At 40.4% G+C, this 12,713-nt stretch overlaps 1 protein-coding gene across 2 annotated transcripts in view; it reads left to right on the top strand.

Annotated features, from left to right (window-relative positions):
- Positions 1-2,460, top strand: part of LOC309846383 (uncharacterized protein) — a 57,603-nt gene extending 55,143 nt beyond the window's left edge. For both annotated transcript variants that reach the window (XR_014301870.1, XR_014301871.1), the window contains one exon: positions 1,594-2,460. The gene's annotated coding sequence lies outside the window, so the exon portion shown is untranslated. The remainder of the gene's footprint in view (positions 1-1,593) is intronic.
- The last annotated feature ends 10,253 nt before the right edge of the window (positions 2,461-12,713 follow it).

Below are 12,713 nucleotides of genomic sequence, written 5' to 3' on the forward strand. Positions count from 1 at the left end.
ATCAGAAATCACTTAGATCCCTGCATCCGAATAATTTTTCTCGGTCCTTGTCTCCACAACCTGAAAAAGAATTAGTAATCAAAATCCTTTGGCAGGCAGCGACAGTTAAAAACTAGGGTGATTTCAAAAATTTTTTTATATAAATCTTAGGGAAATCTTATGTCCAAGTGCATGTTACCCTTTGTAACCCTTACTTTAGCAGTGCTATTGTTTCTTTAATACTGACTGCTTAATGGGTAGTAGATCTTAAAAATTCGATCATTTTGATATTTCTTTTTTTCAATCTATGATAATTTTGTTTCCCGGGAGACATCTGGCAATGTTTGGAGACATTATTGGTTGTCACAATTTGTCAAGGGAAAGATCTGGATTATGTAATTAACATAATAGTTACTTATTATCATCACAAAATGTGAATATCAAACTTAATTTTCCCCTCTTCTGTCTAACCATACCAATTCCCAGCCTTCATGGAAGAGTTGGAAGTCCCCATCGCTTTCAGAATAGAACAATCTTTTCTCCTACAATCAAATAAATCCTGCTCAGATAGGCTTTGTTGTGGAGGTACCCGTGCTCTGAGAGATGCAATAAAACAATAAGACACCCACTCATGTCGTATATTTGCCTACTTGATCACCTCTCTCTAAATTAAGCTACTGAACGGCTGGCTTGGGGGCAGTAAACAAGGCAACATAACTGGTTTTGAATTCACATTTGAATTAACTGAATGTTTTATTGGAGACAAAGTAATAGAAAAGGCAGATCCGGAGGCAGCATGAAGCAGATAATCCAGTAAGAGTTCCAGGAGAGCCAACAAAAATGGGGGTGTTGTCAGAGTTACCAACACACACACACACACACACAGAGCCTACAATCTCCATGTCAGTAAGATAGTGAAAACCAGCAAAATAAACTCTCAAGTCTGGGGTTGTTCTCTCCTCTGTACTTTAATTAGTATGATCCAGCCTTTGGAGACAAGCCAGAATGAAAATAAAAAAAGTCTTTAATTCTGCCTGTTAGTAGGTTCTAGCCTTATGAAACCCTCTCTGAAGTGAAGCCTCTGGTACATATCAGTGTAATTAGAGACACAACACCCTTCTACTGTGAAGGTAGTCTCCTAATTAGGGACTGACCTGAGCTGTGTATCATTCATGCAGGCCCCCTGCCAACAGTAACACAGGAAAGACTCGGGTTCCAGTCAAGTCACACTTTTGTTAGTTCTGTATCACCCAGACAAGGGACTTTTGTCTCAGAGACAAAATCAGTAAAAGCTAATAGTGGCTTATCATTAGCCTAGCACACTGTATATTCACTTTATATTTTGTTATATTTCAGTCAGACATTTATAAGTGAAAACCAAACACGTATAGTAAGATGATCAGCGGGATCATAAGCACAGTCTTTATCCAGATAGTCACAGATAAAAGACAAAATGAAAGAAAGGTCAGTGGGGTGCGGGGTAGTTTCCATCTGTAACGTGGCTTAAGCATAAATAAAAATTGGGCCTGAAGGAAAAGCAGGCCTCAAGGCTATAATGAAGTACATTTATGATGTCTTCCTTTCTATTCTATTCTACTGATTTTTCCCATGTAGAGATCTGTAGGATCTGACAAGCGTCCTCTGTCTACCAACTGCGGCATCCATTATGATGATCATAGACAGACGTGATGAGCAAGAGGGATGATATTGGTGAAGTTGCAAAGAGGAGAGGAAGCATGTCGGTTCTGTAAATCCAGCAGAAGTGTGTGTGGGCCCAGTGGTCTGCTAACCCAAGGGCATAGATCTGTGGTAAATACTGTTGTAAATGAATGGAAAAGACCAGGGTAGTTTGAATTCATGTCTATTTTACATGCCCCTCTTATTTCCATTCGGACCCATTTCCAGACCCTGCATCTAGTATATAGATGCAATTCCACAGGAGGAAACCAAGTATAACCTTTATATTTTTCACAGACCAACAGGGGGTCACACCCTAAAATACCAATGCAAAACAAATGAATTCGATAAAAAGGGCTTTGTGGGTGCTTCTCTCAAACTGATAAATGATTGTCTCATATATTATCTTTAATCAGAGATTTTAAATTCAACAGATGTTAACTAGACTTATTGTGGTGATAATTTTGCAGTATATACAAATACTGAATTTTTATGTTGTATGCCTGAAACTCATATAATGTTAGTTATCAGTTAAACTCCAATAAAAAAAAATAAGTAAATCAAGCAACTTAGCTCTAGAAAAATAGGACAGTATGTATTTATCATTGTAACACATTGTAAAGTATGTATGTTTTATACATATTCATGTATTCTACTTTAAAATGTATTCAGTGTATCAAGAAAACCTGAGAATCACCTGGAAAACTTTTCATGAAATGGTACCCTGGAACAAATATTTAACAACATTTTTAAAAAACTGATCATTAATACCATAATATCTATAAAGAATATTTCCTGAACCTATGGAGCTACACATAGTATGTTTCTTTTTTTAAAGATTTTATTCATTTTTTTAAAAAAGATTTTACTTATCTATTTGACAGAGTGAAAGACACAAGCAGGTAGAGCAGCAGAGGGGGAGAGAGAAGCAGACTCCCCACCAAGCAGGGAGCCCAATGTGGGGCTCGATCCCAGGATCCTGGGACCATGACCCAAACCGAAGGCAGTTGCCCAACCATCTGAGCCACACAGGCCCCCCTAAGATTTTATTTTTTTGAGAGAGAGAGAGAGACAGAGCATGAGTAGGGAGAGGGGCAGAGTAAAAGGTAGAAGCAGGCTCCCCAGTGAGCAGGAAGCCTAAACAGGTCTCAGTCCCAGGTCCCCAAGATCACAACCCTGGGCAGAAAGCATCTGCTTAGCTGACTGAGCCACCCACGCACCCCCCAAGATATATGTTTCAATAATACAAGGGAAATCCCCCAACACAGAAATAAATAATGCAAAATACCATTTAAAAAGGGGGAGACTGCTTTCCCCCCTTCCTCTGCTGCTCCCCCTGCTTGTGGTCTCCTTCTCTCTCAAATAAATAAAAATCTTAAAATATATATATTAAAAACATTTAATGTCAAGAAGCATCATCAAAACAAATCAAAATAAGATACGCTGTCCATAACATTGGCTCTGTATGTACCAGAGCACTGAGGACTCCACTGGCGAGGCAAGGCAGGCAGGTCCACACACCGCTGTTGGAAGAATGCACTGTACAGCCTTTCCGAGAACACTTCAAGCAATATTAATTTGAAAGCCTTAAAAATGTTAATTTCCTAATTTTTTGAACTAGTAATTCTATTTTTTAGGGCTTTCTATGAATGAAATAATCAAAGATGCAAATATTTGCATACGAGGCTATTTTTTACTATGTTATTTTTTATTAAAAAATCAGAAGCAATCTCTATGCCCAACAATAAGATAATTTTTAAATTAAGTATATCATATTTATGTAATGGGATATCAAGCAAACATCAGAATAATAGTTTTGAAAATTAATTTTTCATTAGGAGAATATGGCGTAAGTTTAGATGGAAAAGTGACAAACAAGACTATATTTATGGGATGATTCATATTTAAGTATATTAAGTGATTTGTAAGAAAGCTTTTGGCAAATATAACCTCTTTTTTTAAAAAATCACAAGGTGAAAGAATTTGTTCTTGCCTAGACTTCCTTTTCCTCTCCTCTGCCCACCTGAATCCTACCAGTCCTTCAAGGATTATCTGAGGTTAAACCATTCTCCAGAAGTCACCCCCCTCTTAAAGGATGTGTATGCTATTTAGACTTTTGCATGTGTGTGTGTAAAAGAGAGAGAGAATTTTCTTAAATTAGGTGATAAGTACCTTGAAGGAAGTTCTTGTCTGAGATATTGTTTTCAAACTGCTCACCTAATTATTTTGAATTTATTATCTATTTAAAGTATGCCGATTAAACTCGATGGCAGGAGTTTGTTGCATCTGCTCCCGGAACAGTCAGCTCTTGTGATTCTAAGGAGTAAAGACTTAACAACAAAGCAATCGTTTGTCTGAAAAATTTTAAAGATATGTGCCCGTAAGAGCAAATAGGTACAAGAACATTATTTGATGTTTCCAGGAAAATAAAATGCTTCCAGGAAACCATTACCCTGCCCTCCAACTTCCCTGCCTACTAAAAATAGTGATAGTAATAATATCTAGAAGCTAGAGAATCTGTTGTCTTCTTATAATCATTAAAAAGTTGATTGGGTGCACCTGGGTGGTTCAGTGGCTTAAGCCGCTCCCTTCGGCTCAGGTCATGATCTCAGGGTCCTGGGATCGAGCCCCACATCAGGTTCTCTGCTCAGCAGGGAGCCTGCTTCCCTCTCTCTCTCTCTACCTGCCTCTCTACCTACTTGTGATCTCTCTCTGTCAAATAAATAAATAAAATCTTTAAAAAAAAGTTGAATCTCTGTAAGTTTGATTATTTTAAATTATTTTATAGATATAAAATCTTGATTTTCATGAGACGAATTAATTTAAGCATCCTTTACAATGTTGCAAAACTTCAGACAGTAATTATTAAAGTCTCTGTGACCCTTCATATTTGTACACATTCCAAACCAATATCCCCTCTATGTTTATTTTATTGTTTTTATTTTTTTTAAATGTTTTCAGATTTCTTTGGCAAAGAAGATATTTTAAGGAACCAACCCTGATTTGGAGCTAACCCACTAATGACCCTATGGTGTAGTAAATGTGTTAGGTCTTATGAGAGATGGAATGAAGTACAATTAATCCCTTAAAATCAATTTTTTACGAGATGGCCCATTCAGAACTCAAGAATATATTTGTTAAGATATAAGCTATAAAAGCAACCAGATGTGATATATGGGTTTAGGCAACAGCTGTCATCAGTGTCTTACTCAGAAAGTGAAAATAATGCCAGCTCTGAACTCTTCTTCATGAGTTTTAGTTACATGGTGTATACCAAGTTACCCCCCAACTTAGCTTAAAATAATAATCACATAATATCTCTGTTTCTCTGCCTCAGGAATCCAAGTACAATTTAGTTGAGTGGTTCTGGCTCAAGGTGCCTCATGAGATTGTAGTCAGACTGTTGGGAGGGTTGAGTCTCATCCACAGGCTTGGCTGTGGGAAGATTTCCTTCCAAGCTCACTCACATGGTTATTGTTCCTTTCTGGCTGTTGCCCAGATAATTTAGTTCCTCACAGTGTGGACTTCTTCCCAGATTGCCTGAGTGTCCTTATGATGTAACTGCTGGCTCTCCCACAAGAAATAATGAGTGAGAGAGAGAGAGAGAGAGAGAGAAAGAAGAAAGCTGCCCTAGATGGAAGGCTCAGTCTTTTATCACCTAGTCTCAGATGTGAGATGCTATCACTTCTGCTGTGTTCTGTTGGTGTCCGAGATCAATGCTAATACAGTGTTGGAAGGACCTACACAGGGTATGAATTCTAGGAGCTGGGAATCCTCAGGGGCTAGTTTGGGAGCTCGCTACCACAATGATAGAATATCATCTATCTGTTATTAACTGTGATCAAATATGAAGAGTCACTGAAATAGGCATTTTGTCACATCCCTTGACTTGGTTGGGGCCCAGGAATGTCATAAGCAGATTCAGATTCCTTTTGGCCTACCATCTCATGGTCTACATTATAGGCTGCATTTAAGGTGCCCTTAAAATGACGAACTGAAGTGGATAATTAACTCATGATTCATTTTTGTAAAGCAACTGGATAAAAAAGGACAATTGCATTTCCCTACCCTCTTCTGCTTATTCCTGTAGAGCTGAGGTCTAGATATTTGAGCTGGCGGCAGCTTCTTGCCAACACGGGGATTCCTGCATTGTAATCTGTCAGTTTTCACTCACATCGGGATACCTGTAGAGTTTAAGTAAAAAGGATTTAGTAGGGGCTTTTCATAAATGGGCACACTCAGCTGCCCCTTTCCTAGCTAGCAGATCAGGAGTTGGTGTTTCTATATGGGGAAACATTAGTGTCATATTTAACTGAGAGGAAAGGACACTTCACTGAAATTTGCTGTTACAAAGAAGGCACACACCGACGCAATTCAAATCACATTGTCCTTTGCCCAAGTCTTACTTTCCTAGAGATAGAGGTCTGTCTACACTGCCCCCCCCACATCTACTTAGTTAACTATCATGAGCTCTAAGTATTTAAACAAGTTTAGTCTTAACCTAGAATTTCATAGATTGATTTGATCGTGAGAGTTATTTTAAAAAGCATTAAAGATAATATAAGCAAGATTTCTATGACCAGAGTTCAAATAAAGCTCAAATGTTTTTGCAGCTTTCATTTAAGTATTTTTAAGTATCAAAATCAAGACATAGAATAAAGAGGTTTCTAATCAAAAAGCTATTTGAAAAATCATTGTCAAATTTTTGCAAGAGCAAGAACAGCTTCAGCTTTCATAACAGGGAAGGGCTTGTAATATAAACATCTACTCAGATATGACAGTAACTATATTTTAACATTTTATTATCTGTACTATTTATATTCTTTGTTATTAATCTCTTTTTTTTTTTGACACATGAAAAAGTGCTCCATATCACTCGGCATCAGGGAAATATAAATCAAAACCACAATGAGATATCACCTCACACCAGTCAGAATGGCTAAAATCAACAAGTCAGGAAATGACAGATGCTGGCGAGGATGTGGAGAAAGGGGAACCCTCCTACATTGTTGGTGGGAATGCAAGCTGGTGCAGCCACTCTGGAAAACAGCATGGAGGTTCCTCAGAATGTTGAAAATAGAACTGCCCTATGACCCAGCAATTGCACTATTGGGTATTTACCCTAAAGATACAAATGTAGTGATCCAAAGGGGCACATGCACCCGAATGTTTATAGCAGCAATGTCCACAATAGCCAAACTATGGAAAGAACCTAGATGTCCATCAACAGATGAATGGATCAAGAAGATGTGGTATATATACACAATGGAATACTATGCAGCCATCAAAAGTAATCTCTTTTTTTGTTGTTTAATGTCGAAAGTCACCTTGGAGAGTCAGTTTACAACCCTTCAAGCTCATGAGACAAAAATCACTTCCAGGGTCTTCTCTTCTTCTAGAGTCTTACTTCCAGAAACCACCACAGGTTCCCTGCCTGGCTTCTCCAAGGAAGCAAACAAGCATTTCAGAATGCCTTTGCTTGATTTGCATGAAAGCCAGCAGTAGGTGCCCATAAAAAGGGGTGCATTCCTAGCAGCAAGAATGGCATTGTTTGCCTTCTACTCCTTTTTCCCTCTTCTAAAGGAAAAAGGACATTCTTAAGAAATGAAAGGCTTGGGGCACCTGGGTGGTTCAGTGGGTTAAAGCCTCTGCCTTTGGCTCAGGTCATGATCCCAGGGTCCTGGGATCAAGCCCTGCATTGGGCTTTCTGCTTGGCAGGGAGCCTGCTTCCCTTCCTCTCTCTCTGCCTGCCTCTCTGCCTGCTTATGATCTCTGTCTGTCAAATAAATAAATAAAATCTTAAAAAAAAAAAAGGAAATGAAAGGCTCACTAGACAGGTACAGGGGCTGGAGTCTAAAGTGCTGGTTTTGTGTCCTTGTCCTCCGATGCATCCCATGACACCCAACCCCTCCCCTCGCATAAGGCAAACTTCCATAAAATTAGGAATTAGGGTATCCTTATCTACTTATGTTGCAAATGAAAGATTAAAACCAGTTTTCTGTTGGGGAAAATACGACATATGATGTGCAGCTATATGACTTGGGTGTGGGGTCTCACAGTGCCATTCATTAATTATGCAAATTTGGACAAGTTACTTAATTCCTTTAAACCCCAGTTTCCCTTGGGGAAAAAATAAAGGGAGTAACTGTTTATCATTTAGTTATTATCGCCATTATTATGGCTATCAATGTATGTGTCTACTCTCCCTCTCTAGGTCCTGTAATGTCATGGGAGATTTGCTGAGGCCAAGAATTCTTCAAAGCTCTGCCAAAATCACACTTAAGTTCTCTGTCTACAACCATTTCCACCCTCTGGCCTCGGGTGATGAGAATCTTTTCAAAAGCTACCAAGGAGGCCTCTGACACTCACACTTTACTTTGAATTATTAAGAGGTCTGAACCTGTCATTTTCTTTTTCACTAAGTCAATGGTACTTAGCAACAGCCACTCAGTTTCACAGTCTTTACAGTTGCTACTTGCCCATATCTCTCCAGTGCCTAAGAAATTGTGCCGGTTAGTGCATCCTCTCCACCTGCACCTCATCCCATTCCCCTCAAGTGAAAGTCTTAGTAGTTAGTCTTAGTAGTTGCCTGTTACAGCGTCCCAAAGACTATCAGGACATCACCTATCACTCGTGATCCAGCTGGCAAGTCAGATCTAACTACAAAATTCTATCCTTAGCATCTGCTTCTCAGATCTATTTCTAGGACAAACCAACTTAGGTTGAGTTTCTTAAAAGTGGAGCGTGACATGGGGATTCTTATTCAAGTCACTAGAGGAGTATTCTTAGGAGAAAAGGAGTGAACAGTGCCTGAGCTGGCCATAAAATCATGAATAATGGTCTCGATCAAAGACGAGCTTTAGTCTGAACCCAGGAGGAAGTTTTGGAACACACCCTGCACTAAGTAATCTCACTGTAAGATGAGGAACCAGGCTTTCATCCCTTGGTACCAATCAACTGTTAACTGAAGTTTGTTGGGTGGGTACTATGTAACCTTTCCAAGTGCTGAAGCTCCTGTTTGGCCAGGGGTAACTCTCTAGATAAAGGGCCAGCTGTGAGTTGTGAACAGCAAGCACTTGCGGCAGCTAAAGGATGGGCACAGTGGCAGATGAAAAGGATCCATGCACCAATACCATCCCTACAACAGATCAGGGGATGTCTGAGATTCTGTACTCTAGAACAGTTCTTGGGTGATGCCAATGTGACTAGGCCAAGGACCACACTCTGAGTGGTATGAAATAGATTGTTTTGTTTTCAGGTTTTTCTACCTTTTTCCCCTACATCCCTTTAACTTTTCTTTCCTTCATTTTTCTCCTTTCTAATTACGCTGATCTCCAAACCAGTTTCTGGGACTGCATTCAGAGGTTTGGGTATCTCCCAAGTTTTTTTTTCAGAAGGAATAAAAGCCTCAATTTACTACTTTTCTTTTGACACATCCAGTTACCTAAACTAAAGTTGATTTTTAAGCAGGATGCTTTCTTCACATGAGTGAACAGTTCTTTTTACTTTTTACAGTATTTATGTCATTTTTATTTTTTATTTGCATATAGTTGATACACAATATTGCCTTAGTTTCAGATGTACAACTCAGTGATTGGACAAGTTTTTTCATTATGCTCTGTTCACCACAGGTATAAGTATAGTTCTTTTGGACAGGTTTATTCATTTATTCATTCATTCAAGATTTATTCACCCATTGGGAAGAGAGAGTGTGCACATGTGCATGGAAGTAGGGGGAGAGGCAGAGAGAGGGAGAGAATCTCAAGCAGCCTCCCCGCCATTCAGGGAGCCCCACCTGGGGCTCGATCTGAAGACACAGGAGATCCTGACCTGAGTGGAAATGATGAGTCTGATGCTTAACCTTAACCAACTGAGCCCCCTAGGGGCCACAGGTCTTTTTAAATATTATAGTCTTGGGATCTGATTCAAGAACAAGGCAGGACTCTCAGCTTTTCGTGAGAAGACCAGTAACAGCAGAGCTACCTTAAACTAGGAACCACAACCAATCTTTTGATTCCAGTGTAGCACTAAAAGTATTTACAAGCCTAATTACTATGGGGTCTCCTGATTGGATGGGGGTCCCCAAATGTGAGGTGAGCCGATCTGGTGGAAGCCTATAGTGCATGAGTGGTAAAAAAAATCACCTAAGGCAGAACAAAGGAGATAGAATACACCTTGAGCACACTGCAAGGGAGCAGCAGGCAGGACAGCAGAACAGAGACTGCGGCAGGCTGTCGTTATAGGGGGGGAGGTGAGGAGGTATGGGAACATACAGAATTTTCCTTTTTTGGTACCTGTGTCTGGGTATAAGTAACCTATTGATCAGCTAGGGCTTAGGGATATTTTAAGCCACCCACTGGGCTCGTTCGAACTCAGCCAGTGTGTCACTGTGGGCCCTTCGGCCTGACTCACGTTTCCATTGTTCGAGTTGATTGCCTGAAAGTGGCCTCTACAATTACTTCCAACTTAGTTGGAAATGCGGAGATCCCAAAAAGTTAAGGAATGTATTCATGGTCGCACAAGTGACTGGCAACTTTTGGATAAGGTATATCCTCATCCTTGGGCTTCTTGTTATGCTATGCTACAATTAATTAATGCTACAATTAATGCTGCACCTTGAAAACAATTTTCAAAAGAGGGCTACCAGCCATCATTTTTATACTTACACTTTATTCTTAGAGCACAGTGGAGTAGAGCATTGACATGAAAATAGAAACTCTGTGTCAAAGCCAAGCTTCAGGGCTCTAGACACTCTACAGTGGACTGAAAGGTCTGACTTAGTTTAGGATGCCAATATTCACTTCATAGAAAATCTCCCATTATTATAGCATCATCCCCTGTAGTGTAGAAAATTTTTAATAAGACCATGATACCTGCTTCAGATTGGAGAAGATGACTTTTATTGCTCTCTGCTGTATCTTAAGTATTGCCATTTTTCATAGCATGGAGGTGACTGGGAAACAGGATGTATTCAGTACAGTCCAAGACTATCTTTCTCTATTCACATTAAAATTGGGACATTATTACCAGAATCATTAACATTATTCTCCTACTACTCCCCATTCTCCTCATCAAATATAACTCTCTGTGAGGGCTCTGAACTAGGCATCTCTCGGCTTCCAAAAGTAACTATTTATTAAATGAAAATGTGGCTGAGACTGCATGTCAGGATGAGGAAGAAGCGGTGCCTCTGGGCAGGTCTGATCTTCCAGGCAGGTGACCTGTTCCTGCAGAACCAAAAAGAGACTCTGCTGGGCCAGGGTGAAGGCTGTCCTACCCTTTCACAGATGACCAAGTTCATAATGCTAGGCCAGGGGTGTCAAATAAAGGGCATCCCAGTTTAAGAAAGACGTGAGAAGTTAGGAGCAGTTCAGAGGACAGCTGCTGTGAAGATAAAAGAAGATGGAGGAAGAGTGGGATTATTAAAACCTGACAAAAAGGAACCTGGAAAACCTGTCACAGGTAGTTGATTTTCAAACATACGTGGGGATGATAATCTAGGGTGGAGCTTCTCAACCGCTTTACCTGCAAGGCGCTCCTAGGAAAGGATATACAAGGCCCACAAGGGCAATCAGGTGAGGATCTTCAAGACTACATTCTGCAGGAAGGCTGTGACACTCCTGGGTCCCACCCTGCCACCACAGGAGGGGATCAGTAGCTTACTTAGCAGCCTGTAACCTATCCCAGCCTTTGGGGAGTTTATGAACTGTATGTTTGTGCTCCTCCCCAAATTCATATGATGAAACCCTAATCTCAGTGTGATGGTATTAGGAGATGGGGACTTTGGGAGGTGATTAGGTCATGAGGGTGGGGCCCTCATAAATGAGTTTAGTGTCCTTAGAATAGAGACCCCAGAAACCTCTCACCCACTTTTTCTGCCACATCAGGTTGTAGGGAGAAGATGCACCTGCGTGTGAACCAGGAGGAAGGTGTCAACAGACACTGAATCATCTGTGACTTGACCTTGGAATTCCCATCCTCCCGAACTATGAAAAATATATGTGTGTCGTTTAAACCACCCGGTCTATGGCATTTGTTACAGGGCTGCAACTCACTGAGAAGGAACTTGTACAACTATTAGGGTGTTGATGTACAGAACACAGTATTTTAGGTAGAGTAAGAAGACCTGGGGTCAATATTTTATGAAATACTGAAATAAAAGGAGAAAACACTTTGTTCTTCAATATGAAATATACTGGATTGTTTTTTCAAAGGGTGTGTGTGTGTGTATGTGTGGGTGTGTTAGCTTGTCCCCAAACCTTTTATGCAGTTTAGCTTCACTAACTTTAGGAATACGAGTGCTACACAGTTACCCCCAAGACTATTTGAAGGTTTAATTATTTACAGTCATTTTACATTGACTTTAGTTTGGGGATTATTGAATAATGTATTATTGAGTTTAATTGAGTCAGCCTCTCTGACGGAAGATACTAAAGGCCGAATGAAACAACAACTTAAATGTGCTGTGCAACATGTACGGAACTAAGTGAGTGTGAAAGAACGTTAAGGTCTCTATCTGGGCTCATGGAAGCCAAACACATTTTCTTTTAAAGGTTTTATTTATTTGACAGAGAGCACACAATCAGGGGAGCTGCAGGCAGAGGGAGTGGGGGAATCAGGCTCCCCGTGCCGTGGAGCAAGGAGCCAAATGTGGAGCTTGATCTCAGAACCCTCAGATCATGACCTGAGCTGAGGGCGATTACTTAGCCGACTGAGCCACCCAGGTGTCCCAGGCAAACACACTGTATATGAAAGCTGGATCTGAGGACCTATGTGATCCAGGGTACAAGCAAAAACTCCAGGTAGCCTTGCAGACTTTCAAGGCACAGGCCTGGTAAGACCAAAGCCAAGTTCTCAAACAGTGAAGAGGGACCCAGGTAACATATGAATTATACATGGAACGACAGAAAATTTCATAAGTTTCATAAGTGATGAAAAGGAGTAGGAAAATAGGATGGCAGACCTGAAGGACCAGGAGGATGGAGGGGTCTTCTGAGCTAGTAGGTGGGGAGGGGCTCTGGACACACCTTGTTCAACTGTCCCCTCCCTCACCCTCA

This window comes from Mustela nivalis (genome assembly GCF_964662115.1).
Source record: "Mustela nivalis genome assembly, chromosome: 13".
Classification (NCBI taxonomy): domain Eukaryota; kingdom Metazoa; phylum Chordata; class Mammalia; order Carnivora; family Mustelidae; genus Mustela; species Mustela nivalis.